Here is a 16,838-nt window from a genome sequence, read left to right on the forward strand (position 1 = left end):
AAGAAAAGAGATTCGCCCAGCTGTGTCAGTGAACGCACGGACATTCTTCCACCCGACCTCGCTCTCCAGTTAAAAGCCTGATACATATCACCGAAGTAGCACGACTGGCCGCCACTTACCACCCCCGTCGTCTTAAAAGATAACCGCCGCCCTGCCGCTGCTTTATTTTTGCCTATTTCTCTGATGTCAAACAAATTTAAGGTATTTATATTTTCCTAATTGCAAAGTAGACAAGTAGACGACGCATTTATTTAAGGTGTGTAAACTGCACGAGTGTTCAAATGAACGTTGTTACTATGCGCACAGTTCATAAACAAGTCGAATTTCTTTTCAAATTTCGACACTTGTGTAGTTTACACGATTTTCACGTTTAACGTCTTTTTATATTTAATTTTATATTTTATTATACAAAATACTGTTAGAAACCCAGCCAATAAATATTACCGTGACAATTTGGCAGTTTATAGACCATAATTTTGTCGATAAACTTTAGAATTACCGTGACAATTGTGCAGTTTATAAACCGTGGTGTTGTTGGATAAACTATTTTTAATTTAAATCTAAATTAATGTCTTTTAATTTAATTTGTTAGATGAAAGTATATATATAATATTATTTAAGGGCGGTCGATAAACTTTAGAATTGCCGTGACAATTGTGCAGTTTATAAACCGTGGTGTTCTTGGATAAAATATTTTTAATTTAAATCTAAATTAACGTCTTTTAATTTAATTTGTTAGATGAAAGTATATATATAATATTATTTAAGGGTGGTCGATAAACTTTAGAATTACCGTGACAATTGTGCAGTTTATAAACCGTGGTTTTGTTGGATAAAATATTTTTAATTTAAATCTAAATTAACGTCTTTTAATTTAATTTGTTAGATGAAAGTATATATATAATATAATATATAAGGGCGGTCGATAAACTTTAGAATTACCGTGAGAATTGTGCAGTTTATAAACCGTGGTGTTCTTGGATAAAATATTTTTAATTTAAATCTAAATTAACGTCTTTTAATTTAATTTGTTAGATGAAAGTATATATATAATATTATTTAAGGGCGGTCGATAAACTGTATAATTACCGTGAGAATTGTGCAGTTTATAAACCGTGGTGTTCTTGGATAAAATATTTTTAATTTAAATCTAAATTAATGTCTTTTAATTTAATTTGTTAGATGAAAGTATATATATAATATTATTTAAGGGCGGTCGATAAACTGTATAATTACCGTGAGAATTGTGCAGTTTATAAACCGTGGTGTTCTGGGATAAAATATTTTTAATTTAAATCTAAATTAACGTCTTTTAATTTAATTTGTTAGATGAAAGTATATATATAATATTATTTAAGGGCGGTCGATAAACTGTAGAATTACCGTGACAATTGTGCAGTTTATAGACCGTGCTTTGCTTTCCTTGTATAAAATTCTGGATGTGTTTTTCCTCCCTAAAGTCCAACCCTATCCTCACCGTGGTAGGGGGGTGTAACGTTGTAGTTTAACAGCTACACGGCTAAATGGGCTCTGGCAAAAAAAAAAAAAAAATCCAGAAAATGTCGGCATTAGTTTGTTGCGTCCGTCATCTGGTCGTCTTTTTATACGCTTGCATGTGGCGAGCAAAAAGGCGTGAAGGGGGCAGGCTGAAAGGAGAACAATACCCGAAAGATGTAAACCGAACGAAAGAGAAAAATGGGCCTCCCTCCAAGGCCCTGTTTTCTCCCCAGCCTGCTCCCAGTTTCCCCGATTTTGCATGCAACTGGTTTTGAGCTTTTGGGAAGCTCTTTTCTCAGTGTCGGGGTGTTGACTCCACTTCTAAGTTAACAAATAGCTGCAAGTCTGGGTACGGTCCGATTGGTTCCGAAGCTCTTCCGCTGTGAGGTGCGCTTTCGAATCTCCCGAAGGGGGCTACCCTCTAAGCAGGCGACACGTGCTCGTGTTACTATGTAATGCATGCTTGCCTCGACTCGACTAAGGACGACTAGAGTTCGACTAGATTGTGTGCTCACAAGCCGCTTTAAGGCCGCTTTTATTATTCCTACTGTCTACGAACTCCGAAACGGTATGGTAGTGCAATTATATATGACCGTCCTCCAATACGAAATGGTAGTGCAATTATATATGACGGTCCTCCGATATGATAGTAGGAATGCCAGTTTTGTGAGCGATCATCGCCGTCTATGAACACAAACTAGTGGTATCTTTACGAATCCTGTTGGGTAGAGAGATCACCTCTGTTTTCTGCTCCGCCTGTTATTCTGAGTAGAAACCGCTTTTTAGTAGATGTTCGCAGCAAAGCTTGTTTTTATATAGTGCCCCTCCTTTCAGGAGTTCATCACCTCGCTGCCCAGACAAGAGCTTTCCCCGGTGGAACCTGTTTCTTTTCTTTTTCTTTTTGTTTTACTTTCCAGTTTAATGGCGAAGGAACAGTCACCAGCAAGTGGTCTGCACCGACAGGAAGATGAGTATAGTATCACCCTTTCTTCTTTCTATTTCGATTTCAGTCTTTGTGATTTGAAAATTTAATTTAACTGTTTTCATTGTTCCAGCTTTCACACAGCAGTAGATTATCAACACTATAAATATCATTTCTTTTTTATAGATTGGAACAAGCAATGAAACCTAGCAGCATCACCGTTCCTGTCTGCAACATGTCTTGTGCACTTTGAATCAAGTATTTTTTCTTTGCGTTCAAGCACATCTGGGTACAATCAAATTGTGTATGATGTATGTCTATCTGTTTCTTCCAACATTAGCATCTCGAAGTGTTGGCAGCAATCATTGTCATAGAAATAGAGTAAGTATTCTTTTTCTTTCCTTCTGTGTGTATATTTTTGTAATTTCAGTTACTCCTCTTGATCATGATGGAATTCTACTATCAGCTATTGTGAGAATTATGTGGATTAGAAAAAACAACTGAATCCAGCAGCATCAGCTATCCTAGCTTCCACATGTTTCCTGTAGTTACAGAAGTCCTCAAGTAAGTGTTTCTTTCTTTGTGTACATGCACATCTGGGTACAATCAAATTCTAAACTATTAGCTTTATTTAAATGAATGCAGTTCTGCTTGTATTTCTTCTCATCAGCTAACTTATGCAACTACAAAAAAAAAAGTAGTACATGGGTGTTTGATCATAACCAGAAAGTTAAATATATCATTAAAAAAAAAGTTTTTAAATTATTAAAAAAAAGAAGTTTTTAAATTATTAAAAGGAAAAAAATCATCACAGTAAAAATTATATATATGTAACAAAGAACACAAACAAACATGAAATTGCCATGAGTTTCAGCAAGAAGCACAAAAGAGAAAAAGTGGAGATAACACCTGGGAAGTAACAGGTAAGAATTTTCTTTATTTCTTATCTCAACTAGCGCATAGATTTTTTTCAAATATACATTAAAAAAAATTACCCAAGGCAAACAATTGATGGAAAAACTAAGCATTAAAGTTCAATTAAGCATAAAAAAAATAAATTCTAATAATTATGTAATCTATATACAAATTGTCTCCCTTGAATATATATATATATACATATTCAAGGGAGACCATTGGTATATAGATTACATAATAATTAGAAGTTATTTTTTTAATTGAAATATATATATATATTCAAGGGAGACAATTTGTATATATATCATATAATTATTTGAAGTTATTTTTTAATTCAAATATATATATATATATATTTATTTATTTATTTCAATTAAAAAAATAACTTCTAATAATTGTTATCTATATTCACATAGTCTTCCTTGAATATATATATATATATATTCAAGGGAGACAATTTGTATAAAGATCACATAATTATTAGAAGTTATTTTTTTTAATTGAAATAAATATATATATTCAAGGGAGACAATTTGTATATAGATCAGATAATTATTAGAATTATTTTTTAAATTGAAATAAATACATTTATATATATATTATACTAGCATAGGTTACTGGCGTAGCCCCGGTGTTTAGCGGTGTATGCTGCCCCCCTCCCAAACAAAAAAGAAAACAGAAACGGTTAATTTTTTAAAACTTGACCCCTATTATGAACCCTTAAAATTTATTGTTTTGGGCTCCAAATGAGATATTAATTTAGATCCATGTCCAAGGAAACTATATGTAAAATTTCAAGTGTTTAGACCCATAATTGTCGGAGATTTGTAGGGTTCTCAAAGGCCAAATCATTGAAGTTTGACCCCTCAATCGCCAAATTTCTGTCCAAGTACCAATCACATAGATTTTCCAAAATCTCAGTACCCTTTTTATCAAAATTTGGAATATGTAGACTAAAATTGACAGAAATGTACACACAGACAGACATATTCAATTCTATAGATAGATAGATAGATAAATAATGAGAGACAGAAAGATAAATATATACAATGATTAATGAATTAGTAGAGATAGTTGTTAAATTTTTGGAAATATGTATGGCAATTTGATGGTAAGACTTAGAGCTAACTGTAAATATTTAAAATATATACACAGAAATTCAAATGACAGGACTTATATGCAGAGTGCTCAATACATCAGTAGAGCAAGGTAATAAATTAAAAAAAATGTATACGTCAATTTAGATAACCACAATTTTTTTGGTATTCTTGTGTGAATATGACATAATGTAATATAAATTTTAATAATTTTATTCTAAATGTTATGATTCTCAATGAAAAATCTAAAATGTCAATATATATATATATATATATATATATATATATATATATATATACACACATATATATATATATTTCAATAAAGAGAATAACTTCTAATAATTATGTCATCTATATAACAATTGTCTCCCTTGAACATATATAGATTATATATATATATTAAATACATATATATATATATATATATATATATATATATATATATATATATATATATATATATATATATTAAAAAAAATAACTTCTAATAATTATGTGATCTATATTAAAATTGTCTCCCTTATTTCAATAAAAAAATAAGGTCTAATAAAAATTACAAATTGTCCCCCTGTAATATATATATATATATATATATATATATATATATATATATATATATACATATATTTACTTATTTCAATAAAAAAATAACTTCTGATAATTATATGATCTATATACAAATTGTCTCCCTTTTTTTTAGCACTATTTAAAGTGTAATTATTAAATAAAAATCTAAATAAAATGTCTTTATTGCTCTGTCTTATTGAGCACTCTTATATAACTCTGGTTAAATCTTTATGTTTACTTATCCTGTAATAAAATGTTTTATAATATCAGCTCTGTCTAGTTTTGAGCACTATTTTAAAGTGTTATTATTAAGTAAAAATCTAAATAACATGACTTTATTGTTCTATGTCTCATTGATTGAATTGAAATAAATAAATATATATATATATATATATATTTACTTCAATTAATAAAAATAACTTTTTATTATTATATGATCTATATCAAATTGTCTCCCTTGAATATATATATATATGTATATACATATATATATATATATATATATATATATTTATTTATTTCAATAAAAAAAAACTTCTAATAATTATGTGATCTATATACAAATTGTCTCCCTTGTATATATATATATAGATTATATATATATATATATGTATTTCAATTAAAAAAATAACTTCTAATAATTATGTTATTTATATATTTACCAATGATTCTTGCATGTGCTCCATAGTTTTATATAGCTGTGTAGTAAATTTAAAAATTGCTTTGTTTAATTATACAAGACGATTTTACTTTAAGAGTGCTCAATGCATTTATAGAGCTTTGTAGTAAGAGTTGGAAACATTTTGGCAATTATTTTAGACAAATCTACTTCCAGAGTGCTCAATATATTAGTAGAGCTAAATAAAACATTTGAGAAACAGATATGGCATTTCAACTGCATAAATTTATTTTGACAGAGTTCAATACATTAGTAGAGCTAAATATAGACTTTCAAAAAACGTATGGCAATTCAGCTACACGAATATACTTAAGAGTGCTCAATACATTAGTAGACGAAAGAATAAAATTCAGAAAACATGAAGAGCTCTGCAGTATGTTTTGAAAACCTAAATGTCAATATGTAAGTATAGATATACTGTAAGTGTTTAATATATATATATATATATATATATATATATGACAAGTATTTAAAACAAGTTTCTTATTTGAGTGCCTAATATATTTGAGAGCTTTATGGTAACTTTATAAAACATATTTCAAAATTATGTTAGATAAATTGTCTTTGAGAGTGCTCATTTCTAAGTAGAGCTCTGTAGAAAATTTTTGAGACATGTTCAGCAATTTAAGTTCATATGAGTTAATAAATAGAGCAATATAGTGACTTGTGCAAACTTATATGGCACTTATCCTAGACAAGTTAACTCTTGTAGCTGTGCAATACGTAAGTAGAGTTCTGCATTAGTTTTGGGGTATGGTTCTCACTTTATTAGGGCAATAACTTGGACACATTATACTATGGACAAATCCATTGAGGACAACCAAAGGTAACCTGTTTTTTTCCACTCTGCTGAATAAGACTCATCCGTCTTGGTTCACTCTTGGGACATTAAAACACACAAGGTGAAGAATTAAAAAAAGAATGCAAAAATGTAAATGTCTTTGCAACTCATTCATTTTCACTTTCATAACACAAAAACATCTGTAAAAACTTGATAAAAGAATGCACAAACAATAAAATACAAGTTTGCTGTCTTGGAATCTGAAATCAGTAGAAACTTCCCCTACTGAAATTCCTGCACACCTAAAAAAAAAAAAAAAAAAAAAAAGAAAGAAAAAAGAATCCTTCCCAATGCAATACTTTTCAAGCAATTACAGTGTCAGACTTGGTACTGCAATGACTCTGTAAACTGAAAAAAATATACATAATAAAAAATGTTAAGCAAAATTGATTCATGTTAACACCTCTCCCAACACCACAGATTAACTACAAAAATACTTGATAAAGCAAAACACAATTACAAATGTGTATGAAAAAAATAAAAATAAAAAAAATCAACCAAGCAATGGCTCATGATTTCCTGGTGTTTGATGGAATGTGAGTAGGCATACAGCCTGGATAATTTTCCAAGGTAAGTGATGATATTCATCATTATTGTCTTTTTGGATTAGTTCAGATATATCTCATAACTATAATTGTTTTATGTATATATTTATATGTCTAGATGTTATGTGTGCTATTTGCATGTTCCCTATAGAAAAAAAGCTACATAAAATCTACAAGTGTATTCTGATGTAGAATTAACCAGTAAAAACAATGCTTGTGTTCCTGATATACAAACTATTTCCTATTAGCATATAAGTTGAATCATGAAATGTATCTCCCTTGCCTGTCTCTCTTTATACCTCTGTATTTATCTAGATCTGTCTATCTCCCTTTTCTTATTCTTTATCCCTATTCCCCGTCTTGCTATCCCAGGTAACAGTAGGCGTCGATGAGGCACATCCAGACGCCAACCTACACGGTGCAGAGAAAGGACAGAAAAAAAAACTAAGTCCCGATGTGCCTAGCAGATTAGAAGGAATTTTGCTACGCCTACATGCACCCAACATGGCAGTAGGCGTCGATCGGGCACTTCAAGACACTTACTTACACTGTTTTGAACTTAGAGATTTCAATTGAATACTACTTGACATGTGTTGGTCTAGTAGCTCCTCATCTACCTATACCTACATCCACCCCTGTAAGGACTTAGAAATTTTCATTTGAATACACGTTGAGAAGGCTTGGTCTATAGGATTCTCACCTATCTATACCTACATCCCCTCTTGTTTGGACTTAGAAATTTTCAATTGAATACACGTTGACTTGCATTGGTCTATAGGATTCTGATCTACCTATATCCACATCCCTTCTTGTTTGGACTTAGAAATTTTCATTTGAATACACGTTGACTTGCATTGGTCTATAGGATTCTCATCTACCTATATCCACATCCCCTCTTTTTTGGACTTAGAAATTTTCAATTGAATACACGTTGACTTGCATTGGTCTATAGGATTCTCATCTACCTATATCCACATCCCCTCTTGTTTGGACTTAGAAATTTTCAATTGAATACAGGTTGACTTGCATTGGTCTATAAGATTCTCATCTACCTATATCCACATCCCCTCTTGTTTGGACTTAGAAATTTTCAATTGAATACACGTTGACTTGCATTGGTCTATAAGATTCTCATATACCTATATCCACATCCCGTCTTGTTTAGACTTAGAAATTTTCAATTGAATACACGTTGACTTGCATTGGTCTATAGGATTCTGATCTACCTATATCCACATCCCCTCTTGTTTGGACTTAGAAATTTTCAATTGAATACACGTTGACTTGCATTGGTCTATAGGATTCTCATCTACCTATATCCACATCCCCTCTTGTTTGGACTTAGAAATTTTCAATTGAATACACGTTGACTTGCATTGGTCTATAAGATTCTCATCTACCTATATCCACATCCCCTCTTGTTTTGACTTAGAAATTTTCAATTGAATACACGTTGACTTGCATTGGTCTATAAGATTCTCATCTACCTATATCCACATCCCCTCTTGTTTGGACTTAGAAATTTTCAATTGAATACACGTTGACTTGCATTGGTCTATAAGATTCTCATCTACCTATATCCACATCCCCTCTTGTTTGGACTTAGAAATTTTCAATTGAATACACGTTGACTTGCATTGGTCTATAGGATTCTCATCTACCTATATCCACATCCCCTGTTGTTTGGACTTAGAAATTTTCAATTGAATACACGTTGACTTGCATTGGTCTATAGGATTCTCATCTACCTATATCCACATCCCCTGTTGTTTGGACTTAGAAATTTTCAATTGAATACACGTTGACTTGCATTGGTCTATAGGATTCTCATCTACCTATATCCACATCCCCTGTTGTTTGGACTTAGAAATTTTCAATTGAATACACGTTGACTCGCATTGGTCTATAGGATTCTCATCTACCTATATCCACATCCCCTCTTGTTTGGACTTAGAAATTTTCAATTGAATACACGTTGACTTGCATTGGTCTATAGGATTCTTATCTACCTATATCCACACCCCCTCTTGTTTGGACTTAGAAATTTTACATTGAATACACGTGGACTTGCATTGGTCTATAGGATTCTCATCTACCTATATCCACATCCCCTGTTGTTTGGACTTAGAAATTTTCAATTGAATACACGTTGACTTGCATTGGTCTATAGGATTCTCATCTACCTATATCCACATCCCCTCTTGTTTGGACTTAGAAATTTTCAATTGAATACACGTTGACTTGCATTGGTCTATAGGATTCTGATCTACCTATATCCACATCCCTTCTTGTTTGGACTTAGAAATTTTCAATTGAATACAGGTTGACTTGCATTGGTCTATAAGATTCTCATCTACCTATATCCACATCCCCTCTTGTTTGGACTTAGAAATTTTCAATTGAATACACGTTGACTTGCATTGGTCTATAAGATTCTCATATACCTATATCCACATCCCGTCTTGTTTAGACTTAGAAATTTTCAATTGAATACACGTTGACTTGCATTGGTCTATAGGATTCTGATCTACCTATATCCACATCCCCTCTTGTTTGGACTTAGAAATTTTCAATTGAATACACGTTGACTTGCATTGGTCTATAGGATTCTCATCTACCTATATCCACATCCCCTCTTGTTTGGACTTAGAAATTTTCAATTGAATACACGTTGACTTGCATTGGTCTATAAGATTCTCATCTACCTATATCCACATCCCCTCTTGTTTGGACTTAGAAATTTTCAATTGAATACACGTTGACTTGCATTGGTCTATAAGATTCTCATATACCTATATCCACATCCCGTCTTGTTTAGACTTAGAAATTTTCAATTGAATACACGTTGACTTGCATTGGTCTATAGGATTCTGATCTACCTATATCCACATCCCCTCTTGTTTGGACTTAGAAATTTTCAATTGAATACACGTTGACTTGCATTGGTCTATAGGATTCTCATCTACCTATATCCACATCCCCTCTTGTTTGGACTTAGAAATTTTCAATTGAATACACGTTGACTTGCATTGGTCTATAAGATTCTCATCTACCTATATCCACATCCCCTCTTGTTTTGACTTAGAAATTTTCAATTGAATACACGTTGACTTGCATTGGTCTATAAGATTCTCATCTACCTATATCCACATCCCCTCTTGTTTGGACTTAGAAATTTTCAATTGAATACACGTTGACTTGCATTGGTCTATAAGATTCTCATCTACCTATATCCACATCCCCTCTTGTTTGGACTTAGAAATTTTCAATTGAATACACGTTGACTTGCATTGGTCTATAGGATTCTCATCTACCTATATCCACATCCCCTGTTGTTTGGACTTAGAAATTTTCAATTGAATACACGTTGACTTGCATTGGTCTATAGGATTCTCATCTACCTATATCCACATCCCCTGTTGTTTGGACTTAGAAATTTTCAATTGAATACACGTTGACTTGCATTGGTCTATAGGATTCTCATCTACCTATATCCACATCCCCTGTTGTTTGGACTTAGAAATTTTCAATTGAATACACGTTGACTCGCATTGGTCTATAGGATTCTCATCTACCTATATCCACATCCCCTCTTGTTTGGACTTAGAAATTTTCAATTGAATACACGTTGACTTGCATTGGTCTATAGGATTCTTATCTACCTATATCCACACCCCCTCTTGTTTGGACTTAGAAATTTTACATTGAATACACGTGGACTTGCATTGGTCTATAGGATTCTCATCTACCTATATCCACATCCCCTGTTGTTTGGACTTAGAAATTTTCAATTGAATACACGTTGACTTGCATTGGTCTATAGGATTCTCATCTACCTATATCCACATCCCCTCTTGTTTGGACTTAGAAATTTTCAATTGAATACACGTTGACTTGCATTGGTCTATAGGATTCTGATCTACCTATATCCACATCCCTTCTTGTTTGGACTTAGAAATTTTCAATTGAATACACGTTGACTTGCATTGGTCTATAGGATTCTCATCTACCTATATCCACATCCCCTCTTGTTTGGACTTAGAAATTTTCAATTGAATACAGGTTGACTTGCATTGGTCTATAGGATTCTCATCTACCTATATCCACATCCCCTGTTGTTTGGACTTAGAAATTTTCAATTGAATACACGTTGACTTGCATTGGTCTATAGGATTCTGATCTACCTATATCCACATCCCTTCTTGTTTGGACTTAGAAATTTTCAATTGAATACACGTTGACTTGCATTGGTCTATAGGATTCTCATCTACTTATATCCACATCCCCTCTTGTTTGGACTTAGAAATTTTCAATTGAATACACGTTGACTTGCATTGGTCTATAGGATTCTCATCTACCTATATCCACATCCCCTCTTTTTTGGACTTAGAAATTTTCAATTGAATACACGTTGACTTGCATTGGTCTATAGGATTCTCATATACCTATATCCACATCCCCTGTTGTTTGGACTTGGAAATTTTCAATTGAATACACGTTGACTTGCATTGGTCTATAGGATTCTCATCTACCTATATCCACATCCCCTCTTGTTTGGACTTAGAAATTTTCAATTGAATACACGTTGACATGCATTGGTCTATAGGATTCTCATCTACCTATATCCACATCCCCTCTTGTTTGGACTTAGAAATTTTCAATTGAATACACGTTGACTTGCATTGGTCTATAGGATTCTCATCTACCTATATCCACATCCCCTCTTTTTTGGACTTAGAAATTTTCAATTGAATACACGTTGATTTGCATTGGTCTATAGGATTCTCATATACCTATATCCACATCCCCTGTTGTTTGGACTTAGAAATTTTCAATTGAATACACGTTGACTTGCATTGGTCTATAGGATTCTCATCTACCTATATCCACATCCCCTCTTGTTTGGACTTAGAAATTTTCAATTGAATACACGTTGACTTGCATTGGTCTATAGGATTCTGATCTACCTATATCCACATCCCTTCTTGTTTGGACTTAGAAATTTTCAATTGAATACACGTTGACTTGCATTGGTCTATAGGATTCTCATCTACCTATATCCACATCCCCTCTTGTTTGGACTTAGAAATTTTCAATTGAATACAGGTTGACTTGCATTGGTCTATAGGATTCTCATCTACCTATATCCACATCCCCTCTTGTTTGGACTTAGAAATTTTCAATTGAATACACGTTGACTTGCATTGGTCTATAGGATTCTGATCTACCTATATCCACATCCCTTCTTGTTTGGACTTAGAAATTTTCAATTGAATACACGTTGACTTGCATTGGTCTATAGGATTCTCATCTACCTATATCCACATCCCCTGTTGTTTGGACTTAGAAATTCTCAATTGAATACACGTTGACTTGCATTGGTCTATAGGATTCTCATCTACCTATATCCACATCCCCTCTTTTTTGGACTTAGAAATTTTCAATTGAATACACGTTGACTTGCATTGGTCTATAGGATTCTCATATACCTATATCCACATCCCCTGTTGTTTGGACTTAGAAATTTTCAATTGAATACACGTTGACTTGCCTTGGTCTATAGGATTCTCATCTACCTATATCCACATCCCCTCTTGTTTGGACTTAGAAATTTTCAATTGAATACAATCTGAGATGACTTGGTCTATAGGATTCTCATTTACCTATACCAACGTCCCCTCTTGTTTGGACTTAGAAATTTTCACTTGAATACACGTTGAGATGACTTGGTCTATAGGATTCTCACCTACCTATACCTACGTCCCCTCTTGTTTGGACTTAGAAATTTTCAATTGAATACACATTGACTTGACTTGGTCTATAGGATTCTCATCTACCTATACCAACGTCCCCTCTTGTTTGAACTTAGAAATTTTCAATTGAATACACATTGACTTGCCTTGGTCTATAGGATTGTCATCTACCTATACCAACGTCCCCTCTTGTTTGAACTTAGAAATTTTCAATTGAATACACATTGACTTGACTTGGTCTATAGGATTCTCATCTACCTATACCAACGTCCCCTCTTGTTTGAACTTAGAAATTTTCAATTGAATACACATTGACTTGCCTTGGTCTATAGGATTGTCATCTACCTATACCAACGTCCCCTCTTGTTTGAACTTAGAAATTTTCAATTGAATACACATTGACTTGACTTGGTCTATAGGATTCTCATCTACCTATACCAACGTCCCCTCTTGTTTGAACTTAGAAATTTTCAATTGAATACACGTTGACTTGACTTGGTCTATAGGATTCTCATCTACCTATACCTACGTCCTCTCTTGTTTGAACTTAGAAATTTTCAATTGAATACAATCTGAGATGCCAGTTGAAGATGGAAGGATAAAAATTGTTAATAAATATTTCTAGTTGAACCGGACGGTCGAGAGACGGACATTAATAAGTGGAGAGACGAGCGACTCACCTTATTACAATAAAACAGAACCGGAAACATGCGGTGGATAGTGGCGCGTCCTACAGAGAAAACCTGGTGATTCTAAAGGGGAGATCACTCTGGGTGACTACTACTATTTTTTTAATGCTGATTACACCCTATGCTAGATATTTATCTCACTGCTACGACGAGATGATGTGACACAAGGGTCAGAAATTTGTGGTGCATGTTAAGATATAGTGGACAATTCAAAATTTTAAATACATCGTTTGGTAAATGTGTAGTTTAGCGGCGTAACTTATTTGACAGACAAAAAAAATTATAAAAACTGCATATATATATATATATATATATATATATATATATACATATATATATATATATATATGAAATGCATTATGAGACCCAAAGGCTGCAGTAAAACCAGAAAAAAATTCATTTTTATTAATTTTTCCATCATTTTTATTAGACTAAATTCGAAGCCGCCTTATTGTTTTCAAAATTTGGCCTTTCTAAGGTTTTACAGATTGGCCCTTTTAAGGCCAAATTTAGCCTTTTTTTTTGCATTACAAAAAATATGGCGGCCAAAAACAGTTTTAATATTAAAAATGAAACTTTTTTCTGGTTTTATTTCAGCCTTTGGGTCTAATATTGTGTCATATAAAAATAAATAGTTTTTATAATTTTTTCCTGACAAATACTACTCATTTGCCTATTGTTTTAAGCAAAAATAATATTACGTATGTAATTGTCATGTCGAAAATAGTAACGTATCCAAAAATTACGAAAATTCGAATAGAACAACTGCTTTTGTGTTTTTAATTAAAAAAAAAATCCAAGGCATCAATTTTTTTTAATAAGCACAAAAGTGTCAATTTTAGCCATATTGATTCGAAAGGCACTCCGGGGGGCGGGGGGACCGCAGTTTTTCACGGAAATCTGTTCTGTTACTTCTTTTTTTACTCATATCATGTTTAATGTTTGTGCAAAATTTTTTAAAAAATTCCAAGGTGTAGTTATTGAGAAAAGTGCGAACAGACGAACGGACGAATGGACAAGGATGAATTTAAAGGTCCACCAACCTTTTGTCGGGGGACCAAAAAAAAAAAAAAAAAGCTGAGATGAAGGGACCTAAAAACTTGACGGCAAATATTACAAGTAATAATGGTTAATACACTAGTTATTTATCTATTACATAAAAGGCACTATGTTTGTCTGTCTGTCTCCATATTTTCAATGTTAGGTGCATTTTTTTTTTACATAGGCATCACCACATTATCAAGGCCAAGAGGCCACTCAAGGATAAGGGTTAAAGAGTGTACAGTAGAAATTGGACAATATAGTAATCATTAGTAATGAAAATTTGGTAAATTTGATAACTTATATGGAACGGCTCATCAAAAACTTGTTTATCTTGGACTTGAAGACAACCATATTGTAGTCAGCTGGAAAGCAGGAAAACGGAAGACAATTCCACAGGCGTGCAGTTCTAAGAAAGAAGCTTTGTTCATGGAATCTATGTTTAGGTTTAGGCACAGATAAAGAGTGGGGGAAATTATTGATAGTGTTTTCAGCTAGACGAGTGTTTCTTGTGAAAGTTTTGCGAGGGGGGGACCATAGATTGAAGCTCAGTCGAACACTTTCCATGAAAATAACGATACATCAGAGACAAACTCGCAACATCTCTTCTGTGAGATAGAGGTTGCACCTCAGGAAGCCAATATCTTCAGACAGCCTGATCAGGAAATAGAGTTTAGAAATATGGAGACAGGCAGACAGACAGACAAGCATAGTGCCTCTTATGTATTAAATAAATAACTAGTGCATTAATCATATATTAAAACACTACCGTTACTATGGTTACAAAAACAAATATGGCAGTCAGTTTATCCAAATAGTTGCACGATAAAACGAATAACATTACTTTATATTCCTTTCTTTCTATTAGGACAAATTAATCAAGTGTTAAATTAAAAATATTCCCAACCACAGGAAGTTTTTTGTTGTTGTTTTTTTTTTTTACATGGGGGTCACCACTTATCAAGGCCCGAAGGCCACTCATCTATGCTGATGACACGACCATCTACGGCAACACATCAAACGCTGTAAATGACAAAGTTCTCTCTGATTCTCTCTCCTCTGATCTCGAGCGCGTGGTTCAGTGGGGGAAGACGTGGCTGGTTACCTTTAATGCATCTAAAACCAAACTCCTATCCTTACATCATCAACGCTCTGATCCCCATCTGGCATCAATTGAAATGGATGGCTCTCGTCTAGGAGAAGCGTCATATTTTGACAAGCTTCTGGGTTTGACCTTTACTCCTCATCTGAAATGGAACACGTACATCAAGTCTGTTGCCAAGGTCGCTGGAAAGATGGTGGGATCCTTCTACCACTCTAGAAGATATCTCACTACTAATGCAATTCTCTATCTATATAAAAGCCAAGTACATCCAAGGATGGAATACTGCTGCCATATCTGGGCAGGAGCTGCTAAAAACAGCCTATCCTGCCTTGACAGAGTACAAAATAGACTTTGTGGCTTAGTGGGGGATGCCCTTTTCTCTACCCTGCAACCTCTCTCCCACAGAAGAGACGTTGCGAGCCTGTCTTTGTTTTATCATTATTTCCATGGCAGGTGCTCGTCTGAACTCCAATCTCTGGTCCCCCTCGCCACTCCTTCACGAAAAACACCCGTCTAGCTGAATCCACTGTGAAAAATTTCCCCCACTCTTTATCTGTGCCTAAATCAAAACGTAGATTCCAAGAACAAAGCTTCTTTCTTAGAACTGCATGGCTGTGGAACTCTGTTCCGTCTGCCTGCTTCCCTCCTGACTACAACTTGAATGTCTTCAAGTTGTCTTTTTATTACCTACTTTATATATAATTTAATCGTCTCATGAATACCAAATCTACTAAATGCCTTCAAAGGACGATACAGTAAACAGTACATACACACATAAATAAATACATACATACATACATACATAAATACATACACACATAAATACATAGATACATACATACACACATACATACATGAATACATAAATACATACATACACACATAAATACATACATAAATACATACACACATAAATACATACATAAATACATACATACATAGATACATACATACACACATACATACATACATACATTAAGTAGAACAACTACCATTGTGTTTTTATAAATAAAAATAAAATAGCCTATTGCTATTTACAACGAATATAGTATTAACAGCTGAGGCGGAGACACCTAAAAAATTGATCTATATAAGAGCCAGGTACGTCCAAGGATGGAGTACTATTGCCACGTCTGGGCAGGAGTTGCTAGAAAGGACATCCTTCCTTGATAGAGTTCAAAATA

The sequence above is a fragment of the Euprymna scolopes genome, chromosome 46 (genome assembly GCF_053919585.1).
Source record: "Euprymna scolopes isolate OS-2025 chromosome 46, ASM5391958v1, whole genome shotgun sequence".
NCBI classification, from domain to species: Eukaryota; Metazoa; Mollusca; class Cephalopoda; order Sepiida; family Sepiolidae; genus Euprymna; species Euprymna scolopes.